The 15566-nt window shown below is 42.7% G+C and overlaps 1 pseudogene; it reads right to left on the reverse strand.

Annotated features, from left to right (window-relative positions):
- Window positions 1-11732: 11732 nt before the first annotated feature.
- On the reverse strand, window positions 11733-12797 carry LOC136317708 (synaptobrevin homolog YKT6 pseudogene; annotated as a pseudogene).
- Window positions 12798-15566: the final 2769 nt, after the last annotated feature.

A 15566-nucleotide genomic window follows, 5' to 3' on the forward strand; every position in this document is an offset into this window, starting at 1 on the left:
TTGCTGTACTGACAATGTTTGGCTCTTCGTATGTATGTGAGCAGTCTTTTTCACATCTAAAGAACGTTAAGACCAACCTACAATCACGTTTAATGGATGGAAGTTCTCAACACCTGCATAAAGCTTAACCTTACCACATATCAACGAGACTACAAAGCCATCAGCAAAACCATGCAGCACCAGAAGTTGCATTAATGGTAAGAAGTACTTTATTCATCATTGGTTAGCAACAGCATAACAATGTATTAATATGAATTCAGAGACTTATTGTACTTTAAAGTGTTGGTCTTACATCAAATGCACACATTTACTTGTATTTAGTGTTAAACATATTGTATGGCTCTCATGGAATTACATTTTAAACTATGTGGCATTCATTGCTTTCTCAGCCAAAAAGGTTCCCAACCCCTGACCTACAGGCTGCTGGTATCACTGAGCAGTATAATGGACTCTTAAAGCAGGGACTGTGACAGAAAGGGAGCACTAAGTCCTTTACTGGATGGACACATTGCTTGTGGACAGTACTCTGGATTTTGAATGAGAGACCTTGATGGGGGAGCCCAGCTCCAATGGAGACCCTCCTCACCGGACAGCTGCTCCCATCCAGTTGCAGATATGTGCAAAGGACTCTTTACTGAAGCCAGGCTTTGGACAGCAGGGCAACATGCTTTTACCTGTCCCAACAGCCCTCAGTAAAGGCCAACGGATTCAATGTACATGGCTCTGGACTGTACAGGCCCCCCACCTACGATGGGTGGCCTTGTTGGCACCATGAAGTAAGGGGCTAAAGTTGGACCTCCAGTTAACGATCTGGGCAACCCGCACCTGGCCATCTAAGGTAGAAGTGTATTATCTGTTGAGTGCTCAGGGAGACAGCATTATGAAGGACACCTTTGTAATTTCTTTATGGACCATAATGAGTTCTCCCATCTTGCTGCATATAAACCAGCAGATCCCAGTGTACAGGACAATAATGTTTGGAATGCCCACCCAGGGTTGCCTCTGGGACCAGCCACTGTGCTGTCTGCAGACAGAACTCTGGCCTGTGTTATGCCAGAAGAGAAAGATTTGCCTCTCATGGTGCTGCTGACCACTCTCTCATTTTGCCCATAGCTTGTGTTTCTGTAATTCTGTAGTCTGTACTGTTTGTTTATGTAACGTGCCTCACTCCTCACACAGGGACCATCGCGGAAGAAACTTGTGACATAGATTGCAAGGCAAGCAATCCTAAAGGGGTGGAATGTGGGGAAAACAGCTATGTTAGACTTGCTTATGGGTTTACCAGCTGCAAGGACTTTCCCTGATGAGTGCAAGGGTGCATGGCAGTGCCATGTGTGTGTGGTCTGTGTGAGGCTGTGGGTCTTTCCCTCTGGAGCAATTTTTCCACATTGCTCTCCTGCCACTGTGAGGTGTGATTTTCCCTGCTCTTTTGCCCTTACTGTGAAAAGCAGATTTTCTTTTGTTTATTAGCTCTTTCTCTTTTGTTGTTTACTTGCTCACCTGTCTTTGCGAGTCTCCAATCTGGCCCAACACTTTCCACCTTGGCAGTTTCTCTACCGTCCGCCATCTGCCCAAATTCAGTTAGCACCTCCCTGGCCTCAATCATCAGCATTACATGAAGTCAGTCTATAAAGTATGGAAGTTATGACTGCTCCTTCAAATACACAGAAACCCATGTAAAGTTACAGGGATCATGAATAATCAAGGAAAGATGATTCCACTAAAGGCAATAGTAAAACTCCAGTATCTAGCCCAAAAGAAATGGAGAACCAGAAATTGTCTGATACAGAGTTCAAAATAAATGTTCTAAAAATCCACAGCCAGGCTCTGGCTGGTTGGCTCAGTGGTAGAGCGTTGGCCTGGTGTGCAGGAGTCCCGGGTTCAATTCCTGGCCAGGACATACAGGAGAAGCGCCCATCTGCTTCTCCACCCCTCCCCCTCTCCTTCTCCTTCCTCTCTGTCTCTCACTTCCCACCCCCCAGCCAAGGCTCCATTGGAGCAAAGTTGGCCCGGGCACTGAGGATGGCTCTATGGCCTCTGCCTCAGGTGCTAGAATGGCTCTGGTTGCAACAGAGCAATGCCCAGATGGTCAGAGCATCGCCCCCTGGTGGGCATGCAGGGTGGATCCTGGTTAGATGCATGTGGGAGTCTGTCTGACTGCCTCCCCATTTCCAACTTCAGAAAAATACAAAAAAAATAATAAAAAAAATAAAAATGCACAGACAGCTATAAAAGAGCACAGATAAACAATACAGTGATATCAGGAAAACAATGAAAGAACCAATTGAAAAGTTGAACAAAGAAATTGAAAGTGAAAAACCAAGCAGAAATCTTGGAGCTGAACAATGCAATGATTAAACCAAATAATGCAAGAGAGCTTAAACAGCAGACTTCACCTAGCAAAAAAAAAAAAAAAAAGAAAGAAAGACATCAATGATATATTAAAGAATATCAATTGAAATTATCTAATCAGAGGTGCAAAAACAACAAAGAATAAAAAAAATATATAGGACTTATGGGATACCATCAGAGAAATAATGTAGGGAGTATTTAAGTCCCAGGAGAGGAAGAAAGGAGTAGAATGTTTATTCAAATAAATAAGGGTTCTAGTCAAGATGGCAGAGTAGGTAAATCGCCTCCTCCCACAATCACATCAAAATTACAAATGAACTATACAACAACTACTCTTGAAAACTACCTCTAGACTATATGAACAAAACTCTTATAACTAAGGATATAAAGAAGAAACCACACTGATGCCAGCCTGGTGATAGTGCAGTGGATAAAGCATCAACCTGGGATGCTTAGGTCCGAGGTTCAAGACCCTGAGGTTACTGGCTTGGCTTGAGTGTAGGATCATCAACATGATCCCAAAGCCACTGGCTTGAGCTCAAGGGTTCCTGGCTTGAAGCCCAAGTTTACTGGCTTAAGCAAGGGGACACTGGATCATCTTGGGACCCCTGGTCAACACATATATGAGAAGCAGTCAATGAACAAATAAAGTAAGGCAACTATGAATTGATGCTTCTTATCTCTCTCTCCTTCCCTCTTCTCTCTCTCTCTCTCTCTCTTTCTAAAAGAAGAAAAAAGAAGAAGAAAAAGGAGAGAAGAAGGAGAAGAAGAAGAGGAAGAAGAAAAAGGAGGAGGAGGAGAAGAAGGAGGAGGAGGAGGAGGAGGAGGAGGAGGAGAAAGCACGTTGAAACTGGTAAGAGTAAGAGGGCCTGGAATGGGAAATAGGCTGGTCCTGGAGCTCCCCCTTAAGGAACAAGGGGTTCCAGTGCCACACTGGGCTCACCACCCCAAAAATGCTAGTGCCAGGAACAGGAATTCCTACAACATCTGGCTTTGAAAATCAGCAGAGACTCCATCCGAGTGAGATGAAAAGCTGCATTAGACACAGGTATCCCCTTAAAAGGCCTAAGCACAGATTCACTTGCTCACAAACACTTGTCCTAAGCTCTAGAGAAATTGGAAAATGCTAGGGGCTTACATGGAGGAACTGAATTGTCTGGCTTCAGCACAAACACTGGAGGGGCTGCTGTCTCTGGGACTGAAATGCCAGCAGGTACAATTGTTCTTTTGTTGAGGCCTCACAGCCGGCAAACCAGGAGACAGTGTTGGCAGTTAGGAAGGCTCCCTTTTTGCATCCCTCTCCCACACAGCTGGCAGGTACAGGCAGGTGCCAAATCTGAGTCTCCTTTATCTTGGATAACACTACTCTGGTAGATCCTTGAGAGTATGCCCCACCCAACTCCCATGCCCAGCCCAAACCTCTTTCAGTGGCTGTTCCATACAAGTAGTCAGCCTCAGCCTGCACTGAAGATTTTACTAAAAGCTCTCAAAGGACCCCAAAAAGCAGCATCTGACCTCAGCATGTCCTGTACCTCTCATTAAGCAGCCGTATATGCCTGCCACTAGTGGCAGTCACTATCAGTTCACAACATAGCCTCTCCCAAGAACCTCCAAGACCAGCACAGACAACTACCAACCGCAGATCACTTTGTAGGTTCTATCTCATGGCCCCAGGTCCAACACAGGCAGTGGCCAACTTTGGTCAGCACTGGAGCCTCTCCCAAGATGCCCCACCACAAACACATTGAGTATGTGCCTTCAGACCAAACCAGAGCACCACCCAATTAACTCCACAAATGACACAACCAAAGGGTGGACTTGGTAGGCACTAGAGCCCCCTACAACAAATACCATTCCATGGGTTCAGCCCCTACACAATATCTCATCAGCTGTAGTCATGTCCAATCCTCACAGCCAGTTAGTCTGAAAGTCAAGCCCTTGCACTGACATGCCAAGAGCAGTCAAGCTTCAATTACAACAGGATGATGAACACATCCCACAAAAGTAACACCCTTGGAGAACCCAGCTCAGGTGACCAGGGATACTGCATCACGAGACCCCAAGAGACACTTCCTTAAGGCCACTGTACTAAGACTGGGAGATAAAGCAGCTGTATCTTATCCATAGAAAACAACACAGGGAGGCAGCCAAAATGAGAAGACAATACATCTCCCAAATGAAAGAAGTCCAGAAAAAGATCTAAATGTAATGGAGGCAAACAATCTATAAGGATGCTCAATGAACTTAGGGGAAAAATAGATAAGCTCAGTGAGAATCTACACAAGGAGACAGAAAGCATGAAAAAGAGACAGTCTGAAATGAAGAACACAATAACTGAAATGAAGAATACATTGGATGGAATTAATAGCACATTAGATGGAATAGAGAATTGAATCAGCAAATTAGAGGCAAACACTTAACTGGAACAAAAAAAATTTTTAAATGAGGATAGTTTTCAAGAACTCTGAGACAACAGCAAGCATTCTAATATTTATATTGTAAAGGTACAAGAAAGAGAAGAGAGAAATCACAATGGTTTGAAATTCTATTTCAAGAAACAATAACTGAAAATCTCCCTAACCTGGTAGAGGAAATACACATACAAGTCCAAGAAACACAGAGTGTCCCAAACAAGATGAACCCAAAGTAGCCCACATTAAGATCCATCATAATTAAAATGCTAAAGGATAACTGCAAGAGAGATTTTTAAAAGCAACAAGAGAGCCTGGTTTGTGGTGACCCAGTGGATAGAGTGTCAACCTGGAATGCTGAGTTCACTGGTTCAAAACCCTGGGCTTGCCTGGTCAAGGTTCATATGACAAGCAAGCAATGAACAACTAAAGTAAAGCAACTGTGCATTGATACTCCTTGCTCCCTATCCCCTCTGTACAATCAATAAATAAAATCTTAAAAAATAATAAAAGGAACAAGAGAAAAGCATTTAGTTTCATACAAGAGTACTCCCATGAGGCTGTTAGATTTACTCTCAACAGAAATTTTTTTGGTTTGAAGTTATTGGCATAAAATATTCAACATCAAAAAAAGCAAGAACCTTTGGGAGGAATGGTCCAAAATGGCAGAGTAAGTGGAAGCTGCACTCACCTCCTCCTATTTTGACTTTGTCAAAATCACGACTAAGTTACAAAACAGTCAACTTAGATATCCACTTGAAGACTAGCTGAACAGAAGTCCTATAACTAATGATATAGTACAGAACAAACCACACTGAGACTGTAAGAGGGGCAGAGATGGAAAATGGGCTAGTCTCACACCCACATGTGGCAGATGAGAATCTAGAAGGATAACTCAGCTGCAAAAGCTCCCCCTGGGAAATGAAGCATCTCATCCTTTCCGGGCTCCCTATCTTAGAATACTAGTGCTGGGAAGAGGACCCCACATAACATTTGGTTGTGAAAATCGGCAGGGATTGGGTCTGTCCATGGTGTGACAGAAGCTGCTGGAAACCTAGACATCTTCTTAAAGGGACAATGCACAAACTTTCATTCTCGGGCACTCAACCTGGGCTCTGGCAGAGTGACTGAAGTTCCAGGGGTTCCTCGTACAGGAAGAAAATGAGTTGTGTAGTTTTGAGAATAAGGCTGTATGGACAGCTGCCAATGTCTCTGTGTTGAGTCCTGCTCCCACATAGCACACTGATGCTGTAATTCTTGAGTTGAGTACTCTAGCAACATAGCATCAGCCTGGTGAGCTACACTAGTGTTACTATGATGACTCCCTGAGACCTTGCCCTACTGAATTGTACTTGGCTATTGGCTCTGTCAGGAACAACCAGTCTGGGTCCATGTTGTAATCTTTCTTGAGAAGCTCTTGAGGAATTCTGGTCAAGCTTAGGGAGGTGTCAGAGACTCTGAGTGAGAACTGAATTTTTTGGTTACAGAGAAAGGACCATCTTCCTGCATACCCAATAGACAACACCATTCCTGTGTTGAGCACTCTTCCTACACATTGGCCTGGTAAATCACACTAGCTCTAACCTGAAGACTCCTTGAGACTTTGCCTTATTCAACTTGAATACAGCTGGAGGCTCTTCTTCACCAATCAGCCTCGGCCTGTGTTAGAGTCCTTCTTTAAAAAACTCTTGAGGAATTTCAGAAAAGTTTGCAGGAGTGCCAAAGACACACAGGGAGCAACTGAGTTGTCTGGCTTCAGGTCAAGGGCTCTCTTCCCACAGGCCACAGGTGTTATTCTTGTGTTGAGCTCTCCCTCCGTAGGGCCAAATCTTAATCTGCATTAACCTAACAAACTTGACTAGTTTCACCCTGATGACTCTTTGAGACCCTGCCCCTCACCAAAGTTCTACAAGACACAGATGAGTGGCCTCAGAATACCTTGACACTTTTGCTAAATGGCCTCAGACTCATCCCTGGTGCCAAGTGTGAATCTGTGTTAACCTGTTGTACACCACTTGCTCTTACTGGTGACTACCTGAGAACCTGGTCATGCAACTCACATATAACCCAAGGCTTTTTCAGTGGCTGAGCCAAAAGAACAGCTGGAAGGTAACAGTGAGTCTTGGCATAACTTGGGTCTTTTGCTGATCTGCTCCAGGCCCAGTACTGGTGGTGGCCAGATTCAGTTCACAGCTTAATCCCTCCAATATGCACCCAGGACCAGCAAAGGCAGTGACTAACTGTAATTTCTTTTGTAGTTCCTAACAGTTATCCAGGGCTGGTCATGGGCAGCATCTCACATAGACCTAGACTGGAGTCCCTCTCAAGAAGCACCAGAACCAACACACCCAACAGCTGGCTTCAGACCAAAACAGAGCACCACCTGATTAGCTTTATAAACAGCACACCAAAAAAAAAGAGGTATCAGTAAGCATCAGACCCTGCTAAGGTGAATTCTACATTGTAAGGTCAACCCCTACACAACAGCTTGTGCAGTGTGGTTGTGGCCAACGCTCATAGCTAGCCAGCCTGAGGATCAACCCCTCCCATAGATGTGCCAAAAGTAATCAAGGCTCAACTCAAGCAGAGAACATAGAGAGCTCACAGAGAGGGTGCACCTGGAATGCCCAACTTAGCTGATCAAGGAGGCTATGCAACTAGACCCTACAGAACACTTACTACATTAGGCCATTCTACCAAGCCTGGGAGATGTAGTAGTTCTACTTAATACATAGAAACAAACATAAGGATGCTGCCAAAATGAGGAGACAAAGAAGAGTTCCCAAATAAAGAACAGAACAATACTCCAGGAAAAGAGAAAAACAAAATAGACAAACAAGCTACTAGATGCAGAGTTCAGAACACTGATTATAAAAATGCTCAGTGAACTTAGAACCTCAACAGCATAAAAAAAAGAACAGTCAGAAATGAAGGACACACTAATTAAAATAAAGAATAATTTAAAGGAAATCTATAGTAGAATAGTTGAAGCCAAGAATCAAATCAACAATGTGGAATATAAGGAAGCAAAAATCATCCAATCAGAATAGCAAAAAGGAAAAAGAATAATAAAAAAAGAAGATATTGTAAGGAGTCTCTGGGACAACTTCAGACATACCAACATTCGTATCATAGGTATGCTGAAAGGAGAAGAGAGAGAGCAAGAATATTAAAACCTATTTGATAAAATAATGACAGAAAATGTCCTTAACCTGGTGAAGGAAATAGACATTCAAGTCCAGGAAGTACAGACCACACCAAACAAGATGAACCCAAAGAGGCCCACACCAAGACACATAATTAAAATGCAAAAGGTTAAATAAAGACAAAGAGAGTATCTTAAAAACAGCAAGAAAAAAGCAATTAATTACCTTTAAGAAAGCTTCCATAAGACTGTCAGCTGATTTCTCAACAGAAACTTTGCAGGCCAGAGGGATTGGCAAGAAATATTCAAAGTAATGAAAATCAGAGACATACAATCAAGATAAATCTACCCAGCAAAGTTGTCATTTGGAATTGAAGGACAGATAAAGATCTTCCCAGACAAGAAAAAGCTAAAGGAGTTCAACAGCACCAAACCAGTATTATATAAACTGTTAAAGAGTCTTCTTTAAGAAGAAGAAAAAGGCCCTGGCCGGTTGGCTCAGTGGTAGAGCGTCGGCCTGGTGTGAGGGGGACCCGCGTTCGATTCCCGGCCAGGGCACATAAGAAAAGCGCCCATTTGCTTCTCCACCCCGCACTCCTTCCCCTCTGTCTCTCTCTTCCCCTCCCGCAGCCAAGGCTCCATTGGAGCAAAGATGGCCCAGGTGCTGGGGATGGCTCCTTGGCCTCTGCCCCAGGCGCTAGAGTAGCTCTGGTTGCGGCAGAGGGATGCCCCGAAGGGGCAGAGCATCGCCCCCTGGTGGGCAGAGCGTCGCCCCTGGTGGGCGTGCCGGGTGGATCCCGGTCGGGCGCATGCGGGAGTCTGTGTGACTGTCTCTCCCCGTTTCCAGCTTCAGAAACATACAAAAAAAAAAGAAGAAGAAAAAAATGATAAAATATATGAACGATGAACAACTAAGTCCTGCACTATGAGTTGAAGCTTCTCATCTCTCTCCCTTCCCCCCGCTCTCTCTCAATATACATATACAAACAATAAAAATACAAAAAATACATATCTATGAACCATTGAATCTAAAAAAAAACCCAAAATAAACAAACAAGCAGAATAGAAACAGACTCATAAATACGGAGAACCTTTTGACGGTTGCCAGATGGGACAGGAGTTGGGGGAATGGTGAAAAAGGTGAAGTGATTAAGAAGTACAAATTGCTAATTACAGAAAAGTCATGGGGATGTAAAGTATAGCATAGAGAATATAGTCAATAATATTCTGATAATTATGTATGTTGTCAGATGTATGTGAGACTTATTGGGACGATCACTTAGTAAGTTGTGTAATGTCTAATGACTGGGGTGTACAACTGAAACAAATATTATAATGTATGTCAACTATAATTGTAAAATAAAATTTTTTAATTTAAAATATGTAAATGATATTAAAAGCATAAAAGAGGGGGAGTAAAAGTATAGGTCCTACATGCCATTGAATTAAATTGTTATTAGTGTAAAGTAGACTATTATATATATATGTATAAGTTATTTTATGTAAACCTTATGGTAACCACAAAGCAAAAATATACAACAGATTCACAAAAGATAAAGAGAAGAGAATCAAAGCATACTAGTATGGAACATCATCAACTCACAAAGAAAAGTAGCAAGAAAGTAAGAAAGGAACTACAAAACAGGCAGAAAACAATAAAATGGCATTAGTAAGTTCTTACCTATTTATAATTACTCTAGATGTAAATGGATTCACTTCTACAATCAAAAGGCATAGAGTGGATGAATGAATAAAAAAAACAACTATGTACTGTGACAAGAGACTTGCTTCAGTAATAAGGACATACATAGTCTAAAAATGAAGGGACGGCAAAATGTATTCCCTGTAAGTGGAAACCAAAGAGAGTAGCCATACTTTTATCAGACAAAATAGACTTCAAGACAAAATGAGACAAAGATGATAATTATATAATGATAAGGGGTGGTCAGTTAATCAATGATATAGTAATAAGAAATATATATGCACACAATATCATCAAACATTGTATAAATGTATAAGAAAATGAACAAATTTGAAGACAGAACTAGATAATAATACAGTAACAGTAAAAGACTTCAACATTCCACTTTACACAATGGATAGATTATCCAGACAGAAAATCAATAAGGAACTGGACTTCAACTATATTCTAGACCAAATAGACCCAACAGACATATACACATTTCATGTAACAGTAGCAGAATACACATTCTTCTCAAGTGCACACAGAATCCTCCATGATAGATCATATGATACATCAGAAAACAAGTCTAAGAAAAAATATTTTTTTTTGGAATTTCAGAAGGCAACTTTATCTAGATAGAAAGCTCTCAAACAACACAGAGAAAAGTTAGGCAGCAATTATTACAATACACTCTTTGCCAAATGACTTCACATTAGAATAACAGGATCAGGGGAAATGATGACACAGGGTGGAGTCAGCCTCCCCACTCTCACTTTCTCTTCCTAATCCACCCCCCCACTACAGTTTCCCCCACCATTATCCTCCAAAGCAGGACAGTCAGACATGACCCAACCTTCTTAAATGGGGTTCAGGGGCCAGTGAGAAGGCTGAGTTTGCACCTTCCCAGGATGTGTATGGCAGTAAGAAAATCACACCAGCAGGCTACTTTAAGGGTAAGCCTGAATGTTTTGGCCAGCACAGTGCCCAGAGAAAAAGGGCAAGCAGCAGGTAAATCTGCTAGGGGTAGGGTACTTGGAAATCATGCAGATCCCACATTCTGGCCCAAGCAAGAGAAATCATGGCTGTTGGCACTTTCTGTTGAGGTAGTGGGACTTTTGAGTAAAGCAAGAACCAGCACACTTGGAGAAGGATCCCAGAGGATGATATCACACTGGTTGAACCCACCCCAACAGGAGATTCCATGGGGACCAGTCCCAAGGGTTCATCTTGATCTTTTGTCCTCAGGCCACAAAGCAGGTTATGAGGAGGCAGTTTGGAACATGGCAGTAGTACCTGAGAGCCCAGACAGGACAAGAAGGACCTGGAACGTCCTGGACCATCAGCTGGTCCAGACTTGTTTCCAGGGATGGGTAGCTTGCTGCTGGGTGAAAGAAACAGCCATGTTATTTCAAGGGAGTCAGGCTTCTGGGAGGGTGGCACTGGCTCAGACCACAGGTGGGAAGCAGGACGTTAGGAGTCCTTGGGTCATCTGGCACCTACTCTTGTTGCCACAGGAAAGGCCACTTGCTAAGATGTTGCCAAGACAATGTTGTTACCAGAGAGGCATAAGACTGTGATCCAGACATTCAAAGCCAAACTGCAAGTCAGGGCAGGTGTTCCTGCTCCTGTCCAAATACCTCCCAGGCTTCCTGTACAACTTCATGGAAACCAATCTCACCAGAAATACAAACCATGTCCAGAATCTGTGAATCCTAGTGACTGTCTCATCACAGCCTTGTCCCTGAAGTGTTGGCTCATGCCCTGCTTACCTTCACTGTCTAGTGGCTTTGGGGGCTTTCCCAAAAGAATCAAGTATGTGTTCTGCCACCCTCACCCCCAGCCTTTTGGATCAAGTCCACACCCTTTACTAGAGTGTTAAGAGAGTCAAGGGCCCAGGACTGTCCCAGGGATAGAGATGAGCCCATTGGCATCTGCAAGAGCAACTGACAGTTTCTTTTTATTTGGCCCAAAAACACACTTCTGGGAACCTCAAATTATCTTTTCAAAACTACTGAACATGTGAATTTAAACATGCCTTAGCTCAGGTCCCTTTCCCAAGCAATCCATTCCTCCCAGTATCTCCAAACGTAAAAGATAACAGTCTTTCCCAATCCAGGTCTTTACATGGCAGCTCTACTTCTCACAAAGCTGTAGTTCTGATGTGAATGAAGGTGAGTTTGCAACATAGGGTCCTCTGTTGGTTGTCATCACATGACTGCACAGTTTTGTTTCCAGACATTTTGTAGAATGCTTTAGAATGTATTCCTAGCACTTTGGATTTGGACACCAGATCATCTATCTTCTTGCCTTGTTCTTTTGTTTGTTTGTTTTTTGTATTTGTGGGTTTTTTTTGCATTTTTCTGAAGTTGGAAATGGGGAGGCAGTCAGACAGACTCCCGCATGTGCCCAACCGGGATCCACCCAGCATGCCCACCAGGGGGCGATGCTCTGCCCATCTGGGGTGTTGCTCTGTTGTGACCAGAGCCACTCTAACACCTGAGGCAGAGGCCACAGAGCCATCCTCAGCACCTGGGCCAACTTTGGTCCAATGGAGCCTTGGCTGTGGGAGGGGAAGAGAGAGACAGAGAGGAAGGAGAGGGGGAGGGGTGGAGAAGCAGATGGGTGCTTCTCCTGTGTGCCGTCACCGGGAATCGAACCCGGGACTCCCACACGCCAGGCTGATGCTCTACCACTGAGCAAACAGGCCAGGGCCGCCTTGTTCTAACAAAGACTCCATGGTGTTATATAGAATGATTTGGGTCTCATTTAGTTCAACCTGCACTTTACTCGTGAGTTCAACTTCTCAGGGATTCTGGTATGTACTAAGGTAGCCATCCAGGGCTGCATACTGGATGGTAGCAGGGGATCCAACTGGCCACTTGATCCTTCTGAAGTGTTTGGAAAAATTATCCAGCACCTTCGCCAGTAAGGTGAAAATCACCCAGGATGAGTACCAGCTGTCAGCAATGATCACTCCTGCAAGACTGTCATTTCTCACATGGACATGACCCCGATATTTTTGTTCTTTGACAGAAACTCTGCTTCCTCTTGCTAAACACACCACAATCAGCTGACTAGTGAAGGCTGTGAATTTCTGAACACTGGACAAATAGAAGAAGCTGAAGGATGACATGTCATAGGTAGTTTTGAGCAGCACCACCTTGTGCTTGACTTTGTAGAGAATGTTTATAATGTATAGCTTCATGGTGCCATGCCCCAGGGCTGCCTGCCTGGTTAAGGAACTGGCTCACAGTGAGCAACATAGCCACTGTCCCTCAAGATCACCTCTAGCTGCTGACATGTCAGATGGCATCTCCTCCTCCTGGCCCAAGTCTAAGAAAATTTAATAATATTGCAATCTCTCTCTTGTCTCTCTTTCTGTCTCCTCTCTAAATGAACAATTAAAAAACAAAAACAGGAGATGGGATGATGGCAGTGGAGAAGGCGGACGCACAGACGCCCAGCTGTCACCACCAAACTGGAATACAAATCAATTTAGGAAAAATCAGCGTGAAAAACCAACTCTGGACTACAAGAACAGCTCTCAAAAACCAAGGAGCAAAGAAGAAGCCACAACAAACCTGGTTGAGAGTGCCTGAATCTCCTCTGCTTACAGGAATGGAGGGGAGAAGGAGGCTGAGAGCCCAGAGGGGATCTCATCCAAGGGAAAAGAGCAGAAAATAGTGCTCACAGCCACTTGCCTGGCGACCAGGGAGTGAGGTGTGTTGAAAAGACCAGCTTATCTCCCAATTGGAAAGGACAGGGAGAGGGACAGACCGTGAGAGGCTACGGAATGCAGGAAACGAACTAAAAAAGCTGACTCATTCCTGCTGGAGGCAGCCATAGCTTGGGGAGGGACTAAACCTTCCCCAAAACAGTACTGAATTGCTTCTGGATCAGAGATCTCTGGACATCTCTCCAGCTCCAATCAGTACAACAAGACACAGCTGAAAACAAAAAGTGGGGAGGAGAGGCAGTAACTCAGGACTCCATGGAGATCTGAGATACACCTCCCCCTATTGAAGCTGAGAAAACACCCTGCCCCCAGAGAGATTAGTTGGCTAAAGAGGCCTTCAGGGTATCAGGTTACACACATCACATTCCTGGATACACTTTCAGGAAGCCCCCTGCTGAGATAAATAAACAAGACTATCACCTGTTAAGAAAACAAACAAATCAAGACTTCAAAGCTGCCCAAATTTCGAAAGTGGATTACAAATAATAGGTGATACCAACCCAAGAAGACCTAGAAATAACACAGCTGAAAACTGGAGGCAGACAACACCAAGCCTAGACTCAACCAACTCTACAAATAAAACACCCAAGCACAATGAGAAGACAAAAAAGTGCAATCCAAATGAAACCACAAGAGATATCTTGAGGAGATGAACTGAGTGATATGGAAATAATCAAATTTCCAGATGCGGAGTTCAAAATAATGATTGTAAGGATGCTTAGTGATCTTAGAACACAAATGGATGGTCATTATGAACACCCAAATAAAGAAATAGCAAGTATAAAAAAGAATCAGACGAAGATGACAAATACAATATCAGAAATAAAGACCACAATGGAAGGAATTAAAAATAGGATAGATAGAGATGAGGATCGAATCAGCGAGTTGGAGGACAACTAGAATGAAGGCATGAAAGCAGAGAAGAAAAAAGAAAACTCAAAAAGTCAGCGGATATTCTTAGAGAGCTCTGTGACAACATGAAGAGAAATAACATCCGCATAATAGAGGTTCCTGAAGAAGAAGAAAAACAACAAGGGATACACACATTGTTCAATCATCTCATAGCTGAAAACTTCTCTGAATTGATGCAGGAGAAACTCTCACAAGTTCAAGAAGCACAGAGGACTCCATTACAGAGAAACCGAAAGAAACCTACACCAAGACACATCATAATTAAAATACAAAAGCTAAGCGATAAAGAGAAAATATTAAAAGCTGCAAGAGAAAAAAAAGCTATCACCTACAAATGAGCCCCCATAAGGAAAACATCCGACTACTCAACAGAAACACTTGAGAACAGAAGGGAATTGCAACAAATATTCAAAGTAATGCAATACAAGAACCTACAACCAAGACTACTTTATCCAGCAAGGCTATTGTTTAAAATTGAAGGAGAAATAAAAAGTTTTCCAGACAAAAAACAAATCAAGGAATTCATTACAACCAAACCAATGCTGCAAGAAATGTTAAGGGGCCTGTTGTAAACAGATCAAAGGAAAAAAAGAATACAGCAAAAAAGGATTACAGCTTTAAAGAATAAAATGGCAATAAAAAACTACATATCAATAATAACCGTAAATGTAAATGGATTAAATGATCCAATCAAAAGACATAGGGTAGATGCATGGATAAGAAAACAGGACCTGTACATATGCTGTCTACAAGAGACACACCTTATAACAAAAGATACACATAGAATGAAGGTAAAAGGATGGGAAAAAACATTTCATGCAAATGGAAATGAAAAAAAAAGCTGGGGTAGCAATACTTATATCAGACAAAATGGACTTTAAAACAAAGGATATAGTAAGAGATAAAGAAGGCCACTACATAATGATAAAGGGAGTAATCCAACAGGAAGATATAACTCTTATAAATATCTATGCACCTAATATAGGAGCATCTAAATATATAAAGCAGACTTTGGTGGATTTAAAGGGTGAGATCAACAACAATACTATAATAGTAGGGGATTTCAATACTCCACTAACATCACTAGATAGATCCTCAAGAAAGAAAATTAACAAAGCAACAGCAGACTTAAAGGATACACTAGATCAACTCAATTTAATAGATATTTTCAGAACCTTTCACCCTAAAGCAGTAGAATATACATTCTTTTCAAGTGCTTATGGTACATTCTCTAAGATAGACCACATGTTAGGGCAAAAAAAGTGCTCTCCACAAATTTAAGAAGATTGAAATCATATCAAGCACTTTCTTTGATCACAACGGCAT

The sequence above is a fragment of the Saccopteryx bilineata genome, chromosome X (assembly GCF_036850765.1).
Source record: "Saccopteryx bilineata isolate mSacBil1 chromosome X, mSacBil1_pri_phased_curated, whole genome shotgun sequence".
Taxonomy (NCBI): domain Eukaryota; kingdom Metazoa; phylum Chordata; class Mammalia; order Chiroptera; family Emballonuridae; genus Saccopteryx; species Saccopteryx bilineata.